This window comes from Carex rostrata, chromosome 11, assembly GCF_964058835.1.
Source record: "Carex rostrata chromosome 11, lpCarRost1.2, whole genome shotgun sequence".
In the NCBI taxonomy this organism is placed as follows: Eukaryota; Viridiplantae; Streptophyta; class Magnoliopsida; order Poales; family Cyperaceae; genus Carex; species Carex rostrata.
In genome coordinates, this window is record NC_135928.1 from 8,407,224 (window position 1) to 8,432,067 (window position 24,844).

A 24,844-nucleotide genomic window follows, 5' to 3' on the forward strand; every position below is an offset into this window, starting at 1 on the left:
TCCACTAAAATTGAGCATATAGTCTACATAGGTTTCATAATGCTTCCATTTATGCATTGGTAGTGATGATTCTCTCATCACTATTGGGGTGGTCTTCTCAGTAGTGGAAAATGGAAACAGAGCAATAAATGACCAATTCATTTGTTTCTTTGTTTTTTTTTTGTTTTTTTGAAAGCCCGTAGGCGATTGCATTGATTCAAAAAGTACAAACTAGCCGTTACATGATATTAGACAATAAGTGTCTTTCAAAGCATTCAACTATAAAACAAATAAAAAACACAGGGTATTTACATCCAGTGGATACAAATTTGGTCATATTTGCTTGATCGAAATTATAGAAGCATAGTGATTGTTTTCTATGTGTGCTTATTTGTTTTGTTTCTTATGGCAGACTACACCGAATTGCAGTCGAAAAGGAACTACAAATCAGACCAGAAACTGAATCAACTGAACCGAAATAGTCACTGCTCAGAGGACTGTGCAACCACGAAGGCACTTAATCAAACTGAACCGAGAACTGAATCAAAATATTTCATTACTCACATATCTATCATTTTTTCAAATATGCCCTTCAAAATTTAACATGTGACAATTTATTATGATAATCAAAGTATTAAGAAATTAAATTCCTTTAATATAGTAATAGCTCAAAAGTTCAAAATTTGAAGAGCATTTCTAAGCGAATATATTCAAAGGTTAAATGTGCAAAATAAAACAGGTAAGAAATATTATCCATCCCTTGAAAATTGACACCCACTAGGTGAAGAGGTATCCAACTTAGCTAGAGAGAGATTGGCTTTGCTCAAAGGCAAGCAACCATATCTTTCCTAGCAAGACCTAAAATCATTGAAAATTGGAAAACTATCATGCATGAAGCCACTAAACATGCTTTTGGAGAAAAAGAATTTATATATATATATATCAAGCTGACATCTGCCTCATCCCATTTTTTATCTTGTCATTGTTTTATATATCGTTTGAGAATCAATATTTGTCACTAATCTTTGCTATGATTGGGTGGAATTAATGATAATTAAATTGCCAACAAGGAGCCCAGTAACTAATCACCAAATCTTTCAAATATGGTGCTAAAAAATGGGTTATCATCTCCTTTCGCTTTTCCCGGTAAAAATATGTGTCACGAATCATTGCATTGTGTATTTGTGTGTGTATATTATTATTATTACTACTATCATCATTATTATTGCTGTTGTGGTCGTTATTAATTGTTGGTATATTAAATAAGAAAGATATGTTAGTTGGAATATGTAAGTGTACTTCATTTATTTTAAAAAAATATTAGCATTAAATAATAAGCTGAGTCAAAGATGAATATACATTTTTCAATTTGAACCATAGTGACAAATGAATAGTTCGGATTCGGTTCGGCGGAGTTAAAAGTTCGTAATTCGGGTATATTATTTGGGAATGATTTGGTACAATAAAGAAGAAAAACAAAACCCAAAAAAAAACCCCAAAAACAATTAAAATAAAATAATTTTCTAAAAAAAAAAATAGTATTTTTCTCCCGAATAATTCATGACTTGCGTTTTATTCGCAAATAAAACGTATTATACGTTTTTTTGCATTTTATTCGGAGTTCGGTTCGAAAACGTCAAAAAAAAAAAAAAATTCCGCGTATATTGTTACTATGATTTGAACTCTATTAAAACATATTATTATACAACTCGCTACACCAATCACCACATAAAAAACACAATACATGATTCATTCTCTTCAATTAGCTCCTTTCGGTTATCCATTGTCGTCCCACGGGTGCGTATCCTCTAAGATATCTCAACTTTTGCGTGACCGATGTGTCCGGTGCCTATTCGAGGGTGATATAGGGGGTCAGTATTCTGTGTGCTTTGAGATTTGTCCAGTATGTATTTAAACGGTTGGGATTTTTCATGAAGTCACGCAAAGTTTGAGATATCTCAGAGGATACGAATTAGTCGTCCCACCACGTACGACCATTTTGCAAAAAATAAAAATAAGAATTGGAATGACAAAAAGTTGAAGATTGAAAACGATTCTCATTAGTTATTTAAATAGAAAAAAAAGGGGGAAATTTTTGTTTGTTGTGGCTTACACGGTTGGTTTTAATGCTTTTTGGATTTGCTATCGTGACAATGAAGATAGCTCTTTTGTCTCCCTTTTTGTTAGTGCAAACTAAAAGCTAATTAACTAATTATACATATTAATATACGGAAACAATATCTTTTCAGTCAGGGGCGGAGTTAGATTTTCATATTATGGGGGTCAATTATATAAATTTTTTTTACAAAAAATAGAAGTTAAATTTGTAGTATCATGTCATTTTACTCTAAATTACATAGAAAGTTATGCATAAATATAATTTTTTTGAAAATAAATGAAAGTCAATTCAAATTAATTTAAAGTTAATTTCAGAAGCACTGCACTTGTGCAATTAATTTGAAATGTTTTTAGAGTTTAATTATTTTTTTAAATCATACATCCTTAAAATTAAAATTAAATTGCCACCTAGGATTTGAAATTGAAATAAAATTGCCAATATAGATACTCAATTTATTAAATTATATATATATATATATATATATATAGAGGTAGGCTAATATACAATCGATTGTTCCTGAGGTTCCGTACAACCAAGTCATTTTCTGATTTGTAAAGTCCAAATGATCGATCCAAACCGTTCATCTTGTTCTCCATATTAATATGTGCTTGGAGACCAAATTTTACATTTTTCTGAATTTTTTTACTATTTATTAAGCCACTTTGAAAATCGCTGATCCAACGGTGCCTTAACAAAACAGTAAACCAGAAGCTACCGTTGGATCAGCGATTTTCAAAGTGGCTTAATAAATAGTAAAAAAATTCAGAAAAATGTAAAATTTGGTCTCCAAGAAAATATTAATATGGAGAACAAGATGAACGGTTTGGATCGATCATTTGGACTTTAAAAATCAGAAAATGACTTAGTTGTACAGGACCTCAGGAACAATCGATTGTATATTAGCCTACCTCTCTCTATATATATATATATATACAGAGAGAGAGAGAGAGAGAGAGAGAGTGACTAATGTGCATTCGAATGTATATGGGCTGAAATACATACGATCCAAATTCGTCTTTTTAAAATCCAAACGGTCGATCCGAATAGTTCATCTTGTTCTCCTTATTAATATGTGCTTGGAGACCAAATTTTATATTTTTCTGAATTTTTTACTATTTATTAAGTATTTTACAAAATTGTTGATCCAACGGTGGCTGCTGATGGCTACTGATTTTACTGTTTTGTTAAGCCACCGTTGGATCAACAATTTTGTAAAATACTTAATAAATAGTAAAGAAATTCAGAAAAATGTAAAATTTGGTCTCCAAGCACATATTAATATGGAGAACAAGATGAACGGTTCGGATCAACCGTTTGGATTTTGAAAAGTCGAATTTGGACCGTATGTATTTCGGCTCATATACATTCGAATGCACATTAGTCACTATATATATATATATATATATTTCTGGACCTGAATGTTTTTATTTCTTTTCTTAGGAGGATTAATAATAATGGGCTAAAATTCTGATTTTCCAATGTTGGTGTAAGCTTACATGAATATAGACACCTACATAGTAAAGACTAGTTGTATTTCAACTAAAACAAAAAAGACTAGTTGTATTTGAAGAAGAAGAAAAAGAATCAAGTGGAACCATACCAAACAAAAAGGTGACAAAAAGGTAACAAACAATTGGTGCTTTCACAGGGCAAAGATGCACCGTTGACAAACTCAAGAGGGAAAGAAACCTCAAAAAAGGCTGAGGAGATAAATTATGTGGGGAAAAAGTGTCATGTGGGGCTTGAGAGAAATCATACAATTGGATGATGAAATTTGAGGAGAGAGAAAGAAAGAGAAAGATAGAAAAGCACTTATGCCTCATGGCAAGAATTGAGGTTGAGAACCAACAGAGAACTCAAATTAAGCTCCTGTTACAATTTTTCTTTTATTCATATATATATATATATATAGAGGAGGATTTAAATGTCTCTATTTTTTGTGTCTTCACCATGCCTTCATTTTTAAAAACTTTAATAATTCAAAAATTAAAACTTAAAAGTCAAAATAAAATCGTTAAATATGATCTACATCATTTTATCTATGCATGTGTAAAAAATTATGACATTTCAATTTTATTTTGATTGTCATCAAGAGCTTGTAAATAGAGGTTTGCTAATACCCTAAACAGGTAACCCGAATCCGGTCCGCCCGTACCCGTGCCTGGGTATAGGCGGGTAAACGGGTACACGGGTACACGGGTACGGGTTTGAGATGGACCAAACACCAATATTTGGGAAAAAAACCCACCAACCCGTACCCGCCTTACTCGTACCCGAAACCCGCCTACCCGGACCCGTTGTACCCGTACCCGCACCCATTTACCCGAACCCGCATTCTTTACCCGTTCTACCCGCACCCTTTACCCATTTAACCCGTATCCATTAACCCGTTTAATTTTGAAATTCAAATTTAAAAAAAAAGTTCCCGGCGGTTCAGAAAAAAAAAGAAAAAAAAACAGTAAAAAAAACAGGAAAAAAAAACAGAAAAAAAAGAAAGAAAAAAAAACAGAGAAAAAAAAAGAGAAAAAAAAAAAGAAAAGAAAAACACAAAAAAACGTAGAAAAAAACCAGAAAAAAAAATCCGTACCCTACTCGAGGTACCCGTTACCCCTATCCGAGACGGGCACTTGTATGAAACAGGTAGGGTACAGTTTTTTTAAAAATACCCGTCCTACTCGTACCCGTTCTATCCGACTACCCGTCCTACCCGTATCCGCCCTACCCGTTACCCGTCCCGGGTTTACCCGAGGTACCCGTACCCTACCCGAGAGCACAACACTACTTGTAAAAAATGCACTAATGTGGATGATTTATAGACATTGATTTTTGAACTTATTGATTCACATAAAAACAAAATTGAAATTTAATATTTTTTTATGAGCACATAAAGAAAATAACATAGATCACATCTAACGGTTTTATTTTGACTTTTAAGTTTCAAATTTTGTGTTATTAAAGTTTTAAACAAATGGTAGTATGGTGGAGGCACAAAAAATGGAGGCATTTGAACCCTCCTCATATAGAGAGAGAGAGAGAGAGAGTAAGACTAAGAGCATCTCCAACAGTGATTGCTTATGGATTGCTTATGCTGACGTGTCAATTGTTTTTGTAATTGTTAGGTTGTATGGCTATTGCTTATTTAGCAATTGTTGGAAAGAATTGCTTAATAAGAAATCCTTTTCTAAAGATGAGTTGGCCAAATATTTAATTCTTATTGGTCAAATGTTTAATTCTCAATTGTTTGGTTGATTGCACCAATGTAGAGTGGATTGCTTAATTTTTAAAATTTTCATAATTGCTAATTTAGCAATTAATTTCAATTGCTGGATTGGAGATGCTCTAATATGCTTTGCAAATTAAAGTGGGTGTTTTAATTTGCACTCATATCTCTAGTTTTAAAATTTAAAACGTCAATTTGAACCGTTCAAGTTGATATCCATATTAAATTGTGCTTGGAGACCAAATTTTATATTTTTTGGAATTTTTTACTTTTTTTTAGAATTTTTCAAAACCAGTGTTTTTCAGAAAATTCTGGACCATCAAAAACAGTGATTTTGAAAAATTCTAAACAAATAGTAAAAAATTTCCAAAAAATATAAAATTTGGTCTCCAGCACAATTTAATATGGATATCAACTTGAACGGTATGGATCGACGTTTTAAACTTTGAAACTAGAGATATGAGCGCAAATTAAAACACCTACTTTAATTTGCAAAGCATGATAGTCTTACTCTATGTGTGTGTGTGTGTTGGATCTTAATTCAACGTTAAGCATATATGTAATATAATTATGAATTGTATACTGTGATATATAATTATCACAATTAAGTGATTAATATAAAATTTGAGGAGAAAAAAATCATACAATTGGATGATGAAATTTGAGGAGATACAAAGAAAGAGAAAGAGAAAGAGAGACAAGTACTTGTGCCTCAGATTCAAATCTGTTCCTTTTCTTGAGAAAAGAAGCACCCTCCTATTCCTCCATCCGAGCCGTTTAAAATTGATCAGACGGCTTCAATTATTTTTTCTTTTATATCAATATAATATATTAAAACAAATCAGATGTAATTAAATCCGTACGATCAATTTTTAACGGTTCAGATGAGGAATAGGAGGGTGCTCCTTTTCTTAAGAAAAGGAGCAAATTTGAATCCCTTGTGCCTCATGGCAAGAATTGAGGTTGAGAACCCAACAGAGAACTCAAAGCTCCAGTTACAATTTTTCTTTTATTCATATATCATTATATATAAATACTTAGTATTATATTATATCAGACGTGTCATGATGTGTCGTGATTCGGTAGAGTTGAAAGGCATACTCAAAGACATGGATATATGATTTTGTAATATACTTTTTTTGAAATGATTGAGAAATCCCAAACAAAAAGGAAAATGCAATAGTTTGAAAATAGATTTATCTAACAAAAATAATACAAATAAGATTAGTTTTTTTTCCCCTCAAATAGGATTACTTTGTTATTCAAATTGATTTTTTTTTTTTTTGTATTTATTCTTCAAATTCAATGTCAATCATCAATCACTTTACCAAATCTTTCAAGATAAGCAAACTTGTGACAATGGCTACCGACAATTCACAGTACCACACACACACACAGAGATATATATATATATATTGTGTGGTTTGTTGTTGTTCCATACTTTTAGTGTGATGTTATTCTTCTATCTGCAAGAAAAACAATATATAATCTCAACAAGTATGGCATATTTAGATATATATAGACTCTATCATATGACTTATCAAGACTCTGTGTGGCGTATTTATTAAAGGTTTTTTTTTATCTTAGTTATAGATACTAAGATATTTATGTCTGAGAATATTAACAGAGCTATTTTGATTTCATGCAATCCATATATATATAGAGAGAGAGAGAGAGAGTGTGTGACTAATGTGCATTCGAATGTATATGGGCCGAAATACATACGGTTCAAATTCGACTTTTCAAAATCTAAATGGTCGATCCGAACCGTTCATCTTGTTCTCCATATTAATATGTGTTTGGAGACCAAATTTTACATTTTTCTAAATTTTTTTACTATTTATTAAGTATTTTACAAAATTGTTGATCCAACGGTGGCTTAACATATATATATAGGGAACGGCTAAATTGCTGCCGGCAGCATTTTAGCCGGAGGTGCTGCCGGGGCTTTTTTTATTTTCTGATGTCCAAACAACAAATCCAAATTATTAGATGTTTAATCTATATTATAATCTACTTGGAAACCAAATTTTACATTTTTTGGAATTTTTTTACTATTTATTAAGCTGGTTTGAAAACCGCTGATTTCAGTAAATTTCTGCAGCATTGAAATCAGCGGTTTTCAAACCAGCTTAATAAATAGTAAAAAAATTCCAAAAAATGTAAAATTTGGTCTCCAAGTAGATTATAATATAGATTAAACATCTAACGGTTTGGATTTGTTGTTTGGACATCAGAAAATAAAAAAAGCTCCGGCAGCACCTCCGGCTGAAATGCTGCCGGCAGCAATTTAGCCGTGCCCTACACACACACACACACACACACACTACTTTACTTCCATAAGCATATGAGGGCATATGCTTATAAGTTATTTTTGCGTTTTCAATGTCCAAATAGTCGATTTGAAGCGCTCAATATGTTCCTCATACTATAATGTGTTTTGAGACCAAATTTTATATTTTTTGGATTTTTTTTTTTTACTATTTTTTCAGAATTTTTCATACTATTTTTATAGAATTTTTCAAAATAGGATTTTTCATATTTTATTATTATTATTTTTTAATATTTTTTGGAATGAAAAAGTACATAACTGTCAGGGTTGTAGAGATATTTAAGTAATCGAAAACATACAAGAACAAAATGCTTCACGAACTCAAGTTTCAAGTTATATACATTGTACAATAATCTAATTTTTCTTTAAAAAAAAATGAGGCAAGTCATATAACATTTTTATAAAAAAGAATATTGAAATAAATTTATGATATCTATAACATTTTACTATAAAATATATAAAATATATAGCAAAATAATTTAGTAATAATCAGTTTTTAAGTATGGGGTCAAATTCAATTGATCCTCATTTGCTCTATGTCTCTCTGTCTCTGATAACGGGGGTGTGTCACATAACGTCAAAATAATTTTGTCAATATTTATTCAATTTTCTGGTCTACCAAATTTGTAAAAAAAAAAATATTTGAGGCTTGTTTAATCAAATTTGATCTAATTCAAAGACCTTGTTAATTTGACTGGACTGGATGTTTCTGCTGGAATGTCAACATTTTCCAATTTTTGTTTTTGATAATCACAGCCTGGAAATTTTGACTTTAAAAAATTGAATGTCCCCATCACCCAAGCCAGTAGTCCACCAATAGAGAGAGAGAGGGGTGTAGAAGTGAAAAGATACTTAGAAAAAGTTTCAGGTTAGTTGGTTACTTAGTTCGAGAGTTTGATTCATTCTCACAACTTTGCCGTCTTTAAAAAAAAAATTTTGAAAAAAAAATGGATAGAAAAAGATGCCGGTTAGTTGCTAGAATTTTCTATTTTTAAAAATTCAATAAAAAAATATCAAAAAACTGACTGATGGAGTATTTTGATTTTTCAATTTTATAGCGGAAACCGAATTATTGATCCAATTGTTTAGATATTTTTAAAGAAACCGAATTAATGTTTCAATCTCTTTGATTATCACATACACAAATATAAAGGAATTAAATCAATAATTCGGTTTTTTTAATTAATATGTTCAAAGAGCTGAATTATTAATTCGATTTCTTCTGTGAAATCTAAAATAAAAGCCATTCATCTATTCTTCTATATATTATTTTTAGATAATTTCTAAAAAAATAAAAAATTATGGTTAGTTGCCGTCAAAATTGTCTCTATTATAACATTAGCAAAGATATAAGGAAATGCTTCGCTGGCATAAATATAGTCATATTCATATAGTCAAACATTGAAACAATCATCCGGATTTGGTGCATCTTTCTCCTGCGTGGAAATAGGCTGTATGATAATATAAGTTGACATGCACCGTAATTAGATATGCACTATAATTTTTTCGGATATTAAAACTATACCGTTATAATCGCTATTTATAATCTTAATATTTATTAGTGTTCTAAATAGCTAGCTATAGCTTTTCCGGACTATAAACGCTAAGCTATGAGATAAAAGTGCGCTAACTCAGCTACGATCGCTATAGCTATAATAGCTGACCGCTATATGCGACCCGCTATAGCCACCGCTATGCTACATGGACTTTTTTTACAATTTATACAGACTTCTATAATTCTATTCTTATTTCTAATGTTACATGGTCTTCTACGATAAGTATGCTAAACCAAACTATGTGCTTCTGCTTATTTGTGATTTATTCTCTCATTCTATATCGAGAAATATTCAAATATTAATTCTTCATTTTGATTGCTCTTCGCATAGTATTCATTTGTAAAATTATTATTGTTCGTTTCAATTGAAAGTTAATTTTGATTATTATTATAATATATAAAATATTTAAATATATATATTGACTTCATTTACCTTATAAAATTAATTGCTCTTTGTCTATTATAATATATAATACTATGAAGAATGAATTATTAAATAATGTTACTTTTTTTTTAAAAAATTTCTTCTTATTTGCGTAATTGATAAATAGTATAGACTTAGATTAGTTGTCATTTAGTTGTTAGATCAATTTTCTAATATTAATTATATTGATAATTAGTAGAAATATAGAATATAAAATTTAAAAAGAGAAAATCGTTATGTATGATAGTTTCTGCTATAGCTACGCTATTCGTCATAGTTTTTTTTTTGGTCTCCCTGCTATGCCGCTATAATCACTATTTAGAACTTAGATATTTATGTATGAATAAGCAAAGCTATACCCAGAGTAAAATGAGTAAAATGATGTCGAAATCAATCATGTAGAAAATTTTAAAAATAGGACAAATGAAAGTGAACCCTCTGTATTATATTGTATTAATTTACATGAAGTCAGAGTTTGATATTGGCCGTCGTTTGACTAGGAGAATCAATCCATGCATTGACATTATCCAATTCTTTAATTAAAAAAAAATTATCCAATTTTTTATTTATTTTTACATTGAAACTGTAGGCATGACATTATTCAATTCACCAAAACTACGCGTGCACCCTTTTTAATCGTTGAACTTTTTTTTGTGTAAACACTTTGACCGTAGTTGGTTTTGGGTGCATGGATAAAGTTACGTATGCAGTTTATTAATGAAATATTAATGATTTAGATATTTTAATATATTTTGAAACACAATCATATGATCTCATTAAAAACCCTACATGCAAATGGTTGAGATTTGTTGAGAGTTGAGAGTTGAGAGAACATTGATCTGGTCTCCCAACAAATATGTATCCTCCAAAGTACATGACTGTTCGCATATGCGGCCGCATAAGTTTATGCAGTGGTCTTTCCCATACAAAATCTTATGCAGTCAAGTTTATGCAGTTTTGAATATAGGCACATATACGTTCTATGCAGACTTGAAAAAAGCCTAAAAATTATTTTGCAGTGAAAGAGATTATAATCTATAACATTTATAATATGGTCAAGAGCACAAACCACTAGACTAAATAAGTCTTTAAATATAAATTAGTTTTATTTTATCTATATTTATTTAACAAAACATGGTAATACCGCATATATACTTCCGTATATAAATCTGCATATGCGGCTACATATATGAACAAAACCGCATTTTACAACACTGAAATTCAATGCCTATTTATCTATGGAAGTCTGTTTTGAGATTCGCGCCAAGATAAAAACTGATAACTTAGAGCTAATTGTACTAAATCAGGTATTGCACTGGATCTGAATTTTTCTCCTTCCTCCCATTTCATTTTTTTTTTGGGTGCATTCATCCAACGTAATAATTGAAAGATCTAAAAGGATATCCTTCGTACGTCAAAATCACTTTTTAGAAATAGAAATTGTGATCCATATATATATACTAGTAATCGTGTTTGTGCACAACAACGAGACCAAATTATGTAATAGAAAATATTAAGCTCCTTAATAAGGAGAAGAGATAATTTAAATCAAATTTGTAGAGAAAAATAGTTAAATACTATATTTATCTACAAGATAATACATGTGAACTCTAATGTAGTGGTAAGAATTTTGGCACCAACAGAACCCAATTGGGTTCGAATCCCGCCTTCAGCAGAAAAAAAGAAAGAAAAAGGGTGCGCGGTGCACAGGCTCGGTCCGCAGGTGCCGTGCGTGGTTCAGAGGCGCAGTCCACGGGTGCGGCGTGCGGTCTACGGGCACTGGGATCATATGCGGCGCGACCAATGCATACTTAAGTGTTGAAGCTCATAATTTGAAAAATTCATCTATGTGCGATCTGGAAATTCAACGGCTGAGTATCATTCTAAAAAAAAAACAGTAAATCAGAACCCTTGCATGATCTGAACATTAAGCTCTTTAATAAAGATGAGAGATATTGTAGTTAACTGCTTTTATGACAAGAGACCAAAAGTCAAGAGTGCATGAATGAAATTGGTTTACGGAACTGTGGTTCTTTTCTTTTAATTTCCTTTGTTTTTTTTTGTCAGGAAATAATTATGTACAGGAGATTCTTAGGAAGCAAGGAAGATTCCAAACGGGGGATCGAGGGTGCTTATTTATAAACACCTGACATTTAATTATTTATTCAAATATTTAAATATCTTATGTGGTCCAATAACTAAAAGTTTGTCGGCATGATCAAAATTTTGCATGTATCAATTAACAAGAATCGTTTAATCTGCATAAAAATTGACGATGATAATTTTAAAATACATACATATCAATTATGTACAAATTTTAGGGGTGGCAAAAAACCTCGTAGCTCGTGTGGCTCGATTGTGACTGGTATCTGACTCGTTCGCTAATAACTTTCTTATTACTAGATTGAGCTGTTAACGAGCCAGCTCGGTCCAAAATTAACGAGTTTAAGCTAGAGCTTAGCTTGCTTGCCAGCTCGGCTGGCATTAATTTGTGTGCATTTTATACTGTCTAACTCGTTTTAGTTCGATTCAAAAAGTTTATAGAATTTATTTTCTTCTTAAAATAAGATTCAGCTCGTCAGCTCGTCAGCTCGCAAGCTAGCTCGAATTAGTTTGTCACGATTTCAAACTGAGATTTTAGCTCAGATATCTTAGATCTAACTCGTTCGGCTGTAGCTCGATTCAAAATTAATAAGCTGAGCTAAGATCTAGCTCGGACTGAGTCACCTCGACATCCTTAGTATCTAATCAAAATTGGTTTTGTTAATCAACGGACAAAACTTACAAATAACTCCGTTAATCTTCGTGCGGAAGCGGATCTTGCGAGCGTAGCAGTATCACTGGTTCTGCAAGGAATCACAAGCCGAAGCCGGAAGCCCTGCGTTTTTCACGACCTAAAACCTTCAATCCTTAACAGAATACTTCTTGGTGCTCTCTATCTTTTCTCTCTAATTTTGGCTGTTACTATTCACACGTTTTTCTGATTATATGAGTTAGAGAGAGACAGGTATGGATGGTTTATATAAAACCAATGCACCTTTTCATAATGGGTTCGCATCTATTCATAACGGGTCGGGTTTTTAGTTTCCCATAATGGGCGTACCCTTTATTAAATCCAACATCTCCCACTCGCACAAAATGGGATACCCGTTATAAACTAAGAGAACGTAATCTCTAATCTCTGTTAAAATTCATACAAGGAAATAGGTCGTGACCAGCATATCTTAATTTGAGAGTCTATGTTGTTATCCAACTGTTAGGTATGTATAACAACATCTAAGTAGAGTAAATATGCAGTACCCCAGATCATCAAGTTACATTTTTAAGTATTACATGATCTCTTTTATTTATTGATACAACCATACTTATATATTCACAATTATGTTACATAAACATAATTGGTGCACCAGTGAATATAACCTAATGTAACACTCAAATGATCTTTTTCTTTTATCTAGAATCTATTCATTCCAAATCAATTGCTATTCAGATATGTTCCATTAGATCGTATCATTCATGATCATTGGCAATATTCCAAAATAACTAATTGAAAAGAAACTTCAGGTATTTAGTAAAAAATCAAAGAGTACTATGAGATCCTTTTGATCTCGCGGGTCTCACACAACAAAGAAGAAGAGATCATATCTTCTGTTACCCTGTTGGTCAATTGCACATATGGTATGAAACATATGTTACGGTATTATTCTCCATTTCTTATGGAGCGTATGTCTAATTTAAAATCCAATACCGTACAAGTGATAGTTCAGATATACATAATATCTAACTTGAGTCCACAACTCTACTTATCATAAATTCAATAACAGGACTCCCACTTGGCATAAGACAGTTAAGGTGAATAGTGGGTATTTCACCTTCAGTCATAATAATATATTCATATGACCTCATCTTGATTCTCTATCAAGGCGATATATATTTTAAGCACTTGCTCTCACATTTTATATCATGTCTAGCTTAAAATTAATCTCATTTCTATGTCCTACCAAAACATATAAGCGATTGCCTGTGTGAGAAGGCCAATCAACTGTCTGACATACCTTTCATTTTATATCTCATGTGTTATGCTAAAATCACAACAATTGTTATGATATGACTTAATATAAATTATTTAATATCTAACATAACACTTCTAGTTTTACAATAACTGTGAAATAATTTAATAATAATAATACTTATAGATTAAAATCGAAAGATCACTAAGTTTCACAATCATCTTTTAATTCTATAAATTTTATTACCATTAATTATTTCACTGTGCCAAACTCCCACTAAAATTATACAATTAAATATTTAATATATAATTTTAACAAAAATTGTAAAACAGATTTTCCAAAAAAAAATCCGTACAAAAAAAAAATTCCAGTGGCGCTTATTTCATATATAACATCAGTTATCTAAACCGAACCAAAAAAAAATTTATTTTATTCATTTAAAAAAAAAATATCACTATTAACTTCCAAAGAAAATCATTAAAAAAATTTGGATTGAAGATCCACTGTTTTGTAGTATGTATATATAATATATAGAATCAACATAATGACATGAAATACATTGTAGTGTAGTGGTAAGGCTTTAGTCTCTCATGGTATAGGTCACGGGTTCAAGCCTCTGAGGCAACAAAATAATGCATTTTTCGCGGTTCACCATTCCGAAATGGACCAAGTCTATTTAGTATGAACCGATACATACAATATCTCCATTTCCCACAGTAATGGACTCATCCATTAGCGCTGGTTGAATTAAAATTTGATTTCATACAATCTGGAAGTATAAAAATGATCCACACCATTCATTAACCGTCCAATCCGAAACAAATGGTTCATTGGACGGTTATAATTTATTTGGATCAAACAATTGTCCAACCTAGTTGTACAAGATCCGAAAATCCAATTTAATGCCTTCTAAAGATATGCACTGTTTTGCATCTCTATTTTTGCAACGCATCTCCAAACGATGCAGATCAAAAAATCTCCAAAACAGTGAATATATTAAATACGTTTTTATAAAATAAAATTCGTATTTAGATTTACCAAATATACCAAAAAATATTTGTAAATCAAATCTTACTATAAACAGATTTACGTAAAATAATTCTAATGTTTTCGAAAAAGTTATGAAACAGAATTACATAGAATAAACAATTCTAATATTTTCGAAAAAGCAAAAATTAGAATACGTAATATATGTTTTTCAAAAAACAAAAAATTATTAAATTTATGCTAAACTTGAAAATGCATAAACAAAATAATTGTGATTAAAACCAGAATACATGCCATCAACTTGGCTCTGATACCAATGTTAATTAACGGATAGAACTTACAAAATACTCCGTTAATCTTCGTGCGGAAGCGGATCTTGCGAGTGAAGCAGTATCACTGGTTCTGCAAGGAATCACAAGCCGAAGCCGTAAGCCCTGCGTTTTCCACGACCTAAAACCTTCAATCCTTAACAGAATACTTCTTTGATTATTATTAGAGAGAGAGATATGAATAGTTTATATAAAATCAATGCACCTTTTCATAATGGGTTCGCATCTATTCATAACGGGTCGGGTTTTTAGTTTCCCATAATGGGCGTACCCTTTATTAAATCCAACAGGTTTGATGTACGGACGAATCGTAGAGTTCATAAATCCTCCATGAAGATAGGTCAGTAAAAAGTCGTGTAACCGACGGGTATTCTTTCCTCCTCGCAGTCCAGTAATAACAAAAAAAACGAGAAATAACATGTCTCGCAAGTCGCAATTATCGGCTAGTCAAGCCGCCAAACACATCTAGGTCTGTTGTTGCACATCTTGTCCCTTTCTTACAACCTATATTGCCGAAAGTTATTGCTCAAGTTGTTCCTAACTGACAACATACCACGCCAAGTCGGAAGAAAAAAACAAAAATGAATGATATTTCTACTGTGCAGTCGCTCTCTGCCGTGGAGAGTCCATCCCATCAGGCCGTTGGCCAAAGCGGCTATGCACGTGTCAAGTTCTCTTTTGACCGTTGACCTTTTTGCCATACAGAACCGGTCAACCGGTCACATTCGCCGCTGCCCGGTTGCCCCTTCCAAGACGGGTACGCCTACCTAACTCCAGGACACCGGCTGTTGCCGGTTTCCCTCGGGCACTTCTCACTGCCCTTCCTTTTTTTTTGCCATTTTCATGGGCTGTTAGAAATCTCCTCCACGTATTACCCGGAGAAAAAAATAAATCTCCTGTTATTTTCTTTTCAGAAGAAAAACCAAAATTTTTATAGTTGTCACCTCAGAAATTCAAAATCAAACAACCACCACTCAAAACTTCAAATTTTAGATTTTATCACCTACACGTACCCAGTTCGTGCACCAAATTTTTTGATGTGCAAACTAGGGAAGCACACCAAACTTTTTGTTTTTTTATTTTTTTATTTTTTTATGTGCATCCTTAGTATGCGCACCAATTTTTTTTTTAATTCTGTTTTGAATTGTTTGAAATTTTTGAACTAAATTTTTTTTTGTTCTATTCTATTTTATTTTGTAGTATTTAGAATTAAATATACACATAAAATTTGATGGTGAAATTGTAGAAAATAAAACACACTTGTTTAACAAATAAAAATTTGAACTAAATTTGAACTAAAAAATTACTACAACAAATTATACGCACAATCTGAGCAGCATTTTGTACTAAGTAAGTTGGTGCGCAAATTGCTACAAATTATATGCCGAATTCGATAAACGTTATACTACAAATTATATGCATAACAGAAAAAAAATTGTCTAAAAATTTCAAACAATTCAGAACAGAACTAATAAAAAAGAAAGAAATTTTGGCACCCATACTGAGGTGCGCACAAAAAAAAAATGGTGCTCTTCCTGCTCGAACTGGGTACGCGTGGGTGGTAAAAATTGAAATATGGCTAATTGGGTGATAATTGTTTAATTGTGATTTATTAGGGTGCTAACTAAAAAAGTTTCAGAAAGAAAAGGTACTTGATATAATCTTCACATGTTATTATGTCAATTTATTATTTTAGATTATTTTTTTTAAATATGCATAATGCTGAGAAATTTATTATTTCCTTTTAATTAAATGCATAATGAAATGTTTATTTTAGTAACCCTCAATAAAGTGTGGATCTTATTTATTTTTACACTGTAACATATAAAATGAGATGAATTGTCAAAGAAAAATGTAACAAGTAGGTCAACTACCTATAAAACCTTTCAAATCAAATAAAATGTAATAACACAAATTTTGTTTATTACTAAGACATTTATTATAGATTGTTATCATGCTTGTAGTTGCTTACCCCATTTATATATATTTGAAATTATTATTTTATTGTAATTGTAACTATTTGATATATATTGGATATCAAAATTGAATAACTATGGATATATCAGCCTTCTTTGTTATATTTGGCTCTAACGTCATTTATAATTAAAAAAATTGTCAACCATACTTGTTCATGATCAATATAGTTTGAAATGCATAACATGAGTTGCCTACTATACTTGAAAGAAGGGAGAATTTCATATATACCACTCAAAAATTGTGAAATTACATATTTACTATCTAAATTTTTGTAATTACATATTTACCATCTAAAAATCTACTAACTCACATATCCAAAACTCAGATTAATTATGTTTATTTTTCTTAAAACTATAATTAATCAAGGGTTAACTTAAACATCCTCTTTTTCTTTCCTTAGAACCGTTATCCTTTATACTCAATATAAAATATTAAAAACAAATATTCCAAACTGAGCCAGTAACAAAATACAGATTTTCAAACTCAATTACTACTTTGATAATAGATTGTGATATCGTCGTAGAATTCAATATGAGTTATTTTGTTGGAAAAGTTGGAGTGGTTACTTTGTTTTTAGACGATCAAGCTGGAGCTTGAATCCTTAAATCTGAGTCTACGCCCCTTCTATCCAAGTTTAAGCGGGAAAGACAAGATAAGGAGGGGTTAAGCGAAAATGAGAAGTTACGTCAAAAAATACAGGAGGAAAATATGTGCGCAAAAGAGGAGGAGAGACTAAATAACTTATTAATTATATTTTATATAATCTTAAATTTAATTAACCTCATTTTTTGATTAATTGAGTAAATATGTGAGTTATTAGATTTTTAGATGATAAATATGTAATTATAGAATTTTGAATGATAAATACGTAATTTTACAGTTTTTGAGGAGTATATATGAAATTCTCCCTCGAAAGAAATAGGCTCTTGTACGTAAAAGTTTACTTTCAAGTATAATCCTAAGGACTACTAAAGTCTAATTTGTCAGTATTTGATTAGTACAACTTTTGGAAGATCCTACAAGGCATCAACTACAAGGAACAAACCCAATCAAATTAATGCATAGTACTAGTACTGTATTTGTACTTTCTTTAATGTTTTTCCTTTGACTTTGAAGCATATGGAAAAAAATTCTAGCCCCTTATCATAATTTCTGGTACGTCCTTTTATTCCTTTAAAAGTTTCGTATATTATTTATTTATTTTTTCACTATTTAGTTTACTTTTTTTTAAGTAATCATTTTGATTTCCTGCAACCAATTTTTCGGAGAGTAAAAAAACTTGTACATATCAATGCAAATAGAGCGGAAAAAAACGCGTTCTACCGTATTGTGACTATAATACGTCGTGACTTTGGTCTCATACCGTATCGTGTCGTGAATAAATTAATTTTTCACGTAACGTGTTGTGCTATGTCATGATTAAAATGTTAAGGAATAATCACGGCACGCGAATGGTCACGCCACGTGAGTCACACCGTGTTCAAACGTGCCGTGACTAAACGTGCCTCGCGTGACCATTTGATCGTAACTTAAGTTTGTTTATTCAAAATTCATCATTTGATCAAAATATCTAATGGTCCTATTACACGTTACTCGTGTGATCACATGCCGTGCCGTAACTGGATCTTTTACGTGATCTGTCGTGCCTTGTAAAAATTTCAAAAGATAATTACAATGTGTGAATAATCACGACATAGAACACATGAGTCACGATACGGAACACATGAGACGTAACTGACACACGTGCCGTACCGTAACCGTACCATTTCATAACGAAACCAACTCCGTCATGCCATTTTCTCACTCTAAATGCAAATACTGACGGAGCTACATAGGTCCATAGGGGGGCACTTGTCCAGTTGTCCCCAACCACAAAAAAAAAATGCTTCTATTACTATATTTTTTTTCCGAAGAAAATTGCAGAAATATGGTTGTTGTTGAAATAATTATATTTTTTTTGTGTCCCACCTTATAGCAATTCGTGGCTTCGCTCATGATTGCATAATGAATATATATAGTTGGTTTATTTACGTAATAAAAAAAAAATTCAAGTATGGGTTAATAAATTTTATGCATTGTAGCAAAATGAATATATACGGTTTGTGTGCTTAAAAAATAATAAAATTAATAAGGTACTTAATTAGGAGTTACTTGATTATATCTCTTGCAGAGTTTTGGTATAAGTCTTTAACGATTTTCTAATGCCAATCTTCATTTACATTTAGTTCTTCCATATGAAGTTCAAGCCTTGCCAATACCAGTGTGAAAACCTTTGTTTAGGTTGATTAATCAGCTGATTAGTCGTTGGTAATCAAACCATCACTGATTTTCTCGATTAATCGGCTGATTATTTTCAATTATGACTGATTATTTTTTATTAATCACTTGATAGTACTATGTCCATGTCCGTCTGATAACCACATACCGTTATTTACAACATTGGCCAAGTACAAGACATCGATACTGATTCCTTGGTGATATTTGTGGCGGACAAGGGGAAGAGAAATATATCATGTTGTGTTATGATAATGAGATATATTGGGTTCTGTTAGGTTTTAATAAATGTGTTGATTTTGGTATTATAAGTTCATTAAAAATTGAAAGTTATGTTATTTTGGACGTACTTGTTTTTACTTTTATGAATGGTATATGTATGATTATTTAATTTAATGTAGGATGTAATATATAAATATGTTTAAGATTTAAATAGAATGAGAAAAATATGTTTTGTTAGTCATCTTTAATTTTCGTAGATGTCATATTAACCTGATAGATATAAATTACAATAGTATTGTTGTAAAAACTTTCCCATAAAATAATAAATATTTAATCAAATTAATAATGAATGGTTATATATATTTTTTACCTATGTTTATTATTGTCTAAGCCTACAAAATAGCAAACTAGAAAAAGAAAAATTGAACTTCCAAATATTGTAACAAATGTCAAGATGAATCATAGTCAAGAGCGGACCTAGGATTTCCATCAAGGGGGACAAAAAAGTATCGAATCATATTTAAATAGCTAATCAGGTTTAAACTCATTAACTAATTAGATACTCGATAAAAAAATAATACTTTAACTTATACTTATTAATACTATGACTTATAATTTATGATTCTCTAACCTATAATTCTAATTACCAATCATAATTTAAGAAATTTATTTTAATTTTTAACCCTAAATTTAACCCAAATTACAAATCAAACATTCAGAGGAAAGCAAAAAAAAATTAGAGAGAGACAAAGTTGATCGAAACGTCCCGATCACCACTAAAACTCAAAATCCATGAGGGAGCAGCTGCCCCCTGGAACCATGTGGATCCGCCCATGATCGCAGTTTGAGAAATGTAAAATTTATTTATTTTTTTCTACTCAATACTTATTGATCAATTTCAGACTTTTTTTTATTCTTTTGACTATATCATACTTTTTTTATTCTTTTGACTATATCATACTTTTTAATTTATCAATAAAATATAAGATTAAGCACTTGACCTCTTATTTTATTGTCCAAAAAAGAAAGATGAATCGTCCTAAATTTTTATTTATACAATATTAAAAAGAAAATAAACCAATAAAATTATATTTTGGAGGGATTTCGAAAAATATTAGGGCCTCCAAGTCAATCAACGATTCTATTCTTAGTAAGGTGCAGATTGGCATGGCGGCCCCCCAAAACTCAAAAATACACTATAATATTAAATATATTTAGGTTTTTGAGGGGCCTCCAAATCAATTTGCAGCCCCTCTCAAAAATGAGGCCGCAGATTGGGTTATGGTATTTTTCAAAATCTCCATAATTTGAGTTGTTTTGAATTTTTTTTTTTAAAATCTCCATAATTTGAGTTGTTTTGATTTTTCAAAATCTCCATAAATAAAAATTTCGGATGAATCGCTGTCACGAGAGAAAGCTGAGTGCAAACTGGGGATGAGCAGCATTTCTCTCATTTTGGCGTGGTGCACCAACCGCCAAATGTCGTTAATATTTCCGACTTCCACTATTCAAGAATCATATTCATAGCATTTTCAACTCACCACCAACAAATTAATTACAACACAAGTAAAGAAAGAAAGATTAGGCCGAGATTGGAGCAGATAGAGACATCCAAGTTTTGAATTAAATATATCTTCTTAGTTGACATTGAATTCATTTTCAAGTCTAGGAAAAAAAATATATAGGTCTAAGGTTGAGCTCATTAAGTACTACAGAGAGGAGTCAAAACCAAACACCTCTCTCTCTCTCTCTCTCTCTCTCTCTCTTCCTCTCTCTAACTCACCATGAACATTTCAAGCTACAGTCACTCAAACTGAAAGAAAGAATTCATTACCCTCTTCCCCAATTTTCATCTGAAATGAAGATCTTTTGTATGTGGTGGTTGTTCTTCTCTTTGCTTTTCTTTCAAGCCAAGTTCACAACTTGCCAGAAACAGAGTTCCTGCAACTCAGCTGATCTCTCTGCTTTACAAGGCTTCATGAGCTCCCTTCATTCAGACATAGAAGGATGGAACTTCAATTCATCTTCTACCTCAACTGCCACTTGCTGTAACTGGACCGGCGTGACATGTGACAACTCTACCGGGCGCGTAATTGGATTGGATCTCCAATCTATGAATCTAAAAGGATCCGTTTCCCCTTCGCTGGCTAATTTGGATGAACTTGTATGGCTCAATCTTACCTCAAATTCTCTGACTGGTACAGTACCGGACCAACTTTTTAATCTTCCCCAATTAGAAAGGCTCGATTTGAGCAGTAACAAGTTCTCAGGCACAATTCCAATCTACTCGAATCTGCCCTCGATTCGGGTATTTAATGTTTCATCCAATAAGCTAAACCAAAGCCTCCCGGCCCTGAATGGTTCTTTGAATCTTGAAATATTTGATGTGAGCTACAATTATTTTGATGGCACTGTTAACCCAATTCTCTGTAATTTTTCCTCGAAAATACGTATCCTTCACTACACGATGAATCAGTTAACGGGTGAGTTCCCTACTGGTTTTGGCAATTGCTTATCGGTTGAGGAGCTCTGGTTGGATTCGAACACAATTTCTGGCAGTTTACCAGATGATCTTTTCATGCTTTCAAACTTGAAGTGCCTGTATTTGCAAGAGAATAAACTTTCGGGTCGCATGAGTACAAGGTTTAGTAATCTCTCTAACCTTCTTTCACTAGATATTTCCTATAATTCATTTAGTGGAAACATCCCTAATATTTTCGATCGTCTTTCGAAATTGGAACTCTTTTATGCCTATTGGAACCTTTTTAGAGGCTCCATTCCTTCCTCCCTTGCCAATTCTGCATCACTTACATCTTTGTATCTTAGAAACAATTCTTTGAGTGGGGAGATCAATCTCAATTGCTCTACCATGACTCAGTTGAGCTCACTTGATCTTGGAGTGAACCAGTTTTCTGGACCCATAGATGCTGTTGGCAGTTGTGTACAATTAAAAAGCCTTAATCTTGCCAGAAATAGCCTTACTGGTGAAATACCAACCAGTTTCAAAAACCTGAAATTTCTGTCCTATCTCTCGCTTTCAAACAATAGTTTCACAAATGTAACCTCAGCTTTGTTGAACCTTCAAGACTTGCCAAGACTGACAAGCCTTGTGTTGACAAGAAATTTTTTCAGTGGCGAGTATTTACCGATCAATGGTATAACCGGATTCAAAAGCATTGAGGTTTTTGTTATTGCAAGTTGCCATCTTTACGGTGTCGTCCCACCTTGGATTGCAGATTTGACAAAATTGAAGGTGTTGGACTTGTCTTGGAACCGGTTAAACGGGTCAATTCCTTCCTGGATAGGAGACCTAGAAAACCTATTTTATTTGGATTTATCGAATAATTCGTTGACAGGCGAGCTACCCGGTAGTTTGACAACAATGAAGGGATTAATGTCTGGCAACAGCTCACAACAGTCGACCCAGACCGATGATTTCCCGTTTTATATAAAACGAAATACAACTGAACAGGGATTGCAATACAACCAAATCAGTAGTTTTCCTCCATCTCTGTATCTTTCGCATAACTTGCTAACGGGTCCTATTTTACCCGGTTTTGGGAATTTGAAGAATGTCCACATATTTGATCTTAGCTATAACAGGATTTCGGGTACAATTCCCGATGAGTTATCTGGTATGTCTAGCTTGGAGATCATGGATTTGTCAAACAACAATCTCACAGGAAGCATCCCTTCTACATTGGTAAACTTGAATTTCCTTTCGAGTTTTGACGTGTCGTACAACAATTTATCAGGTTTAATCCCCACAGGAGGCCAATTCTCTACCTTTTCAAGCTCTGATTTTGAGGGGAATCCATATTTGTGTGGTTTCCGTAAGAATGCTTGTGAGCCGATATCCACAACACCAACTACAACCGGAAACAAAAAAAACAAGGGTATAATTGTCACTGTGGCTGTCGGTGCGGCTCTTGGGATGACATGTCTAGTGGTTATAATTTATTTAGTGCTTTCCAGGATTTATTCAGGTAGACAAGATTGTGTCGTGGAGGCAGTTGGAGATTTGAACGGTAGCTTAGAGCTAAATGGTTCTTCACTAGTTCTTCTTTTCCAAAACAGAGGAGAGAACAAAGAGTTGACCATCAATGATATTTTAAAGTCGACAAACAGTTTTGATCAAGCGAATATCATTGGTTGTGGCGGTTTCGGTCTGGTATACAAAGCAACTCTACCTGATGGAAGTAAACTCGCGATCAAGCGGCTCTCAGGTGATTACGGACAGATGGAGAGGGAATTCAAGGCTGAGATCGAAACCCTCTCTAAGGTGCAACACCAAAACCTGGTTCTTCTTCGAGGTTATTGCCGAACCGGGAATGACAGGCTTTTAATCTATTCATACATGGAGAATGGAAGTTTAGATTATTGGTTACATGAAAAACCAGAGGGCGGGTCGGTTTTAAACTGGGAGAGAAGGCTTAAAATTGCGCAAGGGGCTGCTAGGGGTCTTCAATACTTGCACCAGTCATGTCAGCCGCATATATTACACCGGGATATCAAGTCGAGCAACATACTTCTAGATCGGAATTTCAAGGCTCATTTGGCAGATTTCGGGCTTGCTAGGTTAATTTTGCCATATGACACACATGTCACAACCGACTTGATCGGAACTTTGGGGTATATACCACCAGAATACGGGCAATCCTCAGTCGCTACATACAACGGAGATGTCTATAGTTTTGGGGTAGTTCTTTTGGAGCTACTAACCGGTAGGAGGCCGGTTGATATGTGCAAGCCGAGGGGAGGCAGAGAACTTGTTTCTTGGACAAGTCAGATGAAGAAACAGAAGAGAGAAATTGAAGTTTTTGATGCGGTTGTTTATGATAAAAAGCATGAAAGGCAAATGATGCAAATGCTTGAGATAGCGTGTTTTTGCGTGAGCGATTCCCCGAAGGCAAGGCCGCCGACACATCAGCTAGTGACCTGGCTTGATGCCATTGGCCAAGCTGAAATAGGTGTAGAATGACCCAAGTTTTATTTGTTTATATGATGTTTGTAATTTCAAGTTCTGTAACATCTGATGCATTTTTTTTTCTCCTACACATTAAAGAACTGAGATTAAGGCAGTAACATAGACATAAGAGCTGAGTTTGTATAACATTGTGGAATAAGACAGATGAACTGAGCCATTGTACAGATCTGTATTAACTTCTATCCCTTCTTTTTAAATTGGGAGCAAGCTATGAATATAAACCTTGATCTTTTGTCCATAAATTTTCATAAATTACAGTGCACATTAATTCCAATTGTTAATCTTTTGAAAATCACAAATAAAGTGTTGAAATTTTTGGTATTATTATACACCACATCCTCTCTGTTTTTGTAGATCTCTCTGAGAGGGAATGATCTGAGTCTATGGTATTACCAGTACCGGGGAGATAAACCCGGTCCAGTAAAATGA

General features: G+C 32.6%; 1 pseudogene across 1 annotated transcript; it reads left to right on the top strand.

Moving 5' to 3' along the window:
- Window positions 1–20,966: 20,966 nt before the first annotated feature.
- Window positions 20,967–24,657, top strand: LOC144562059 (phytosulfokine receptor 1 pseudogene; annotated as a pseudogene). The gene has a single exon (XR_013513965.1). The product of XR_013513965.1 is annotated as a phytosulfokine receptor 1 pseudogene (transcript).
- Window positions 24,658–24,844: the final 187 nt, after the last annotated feature.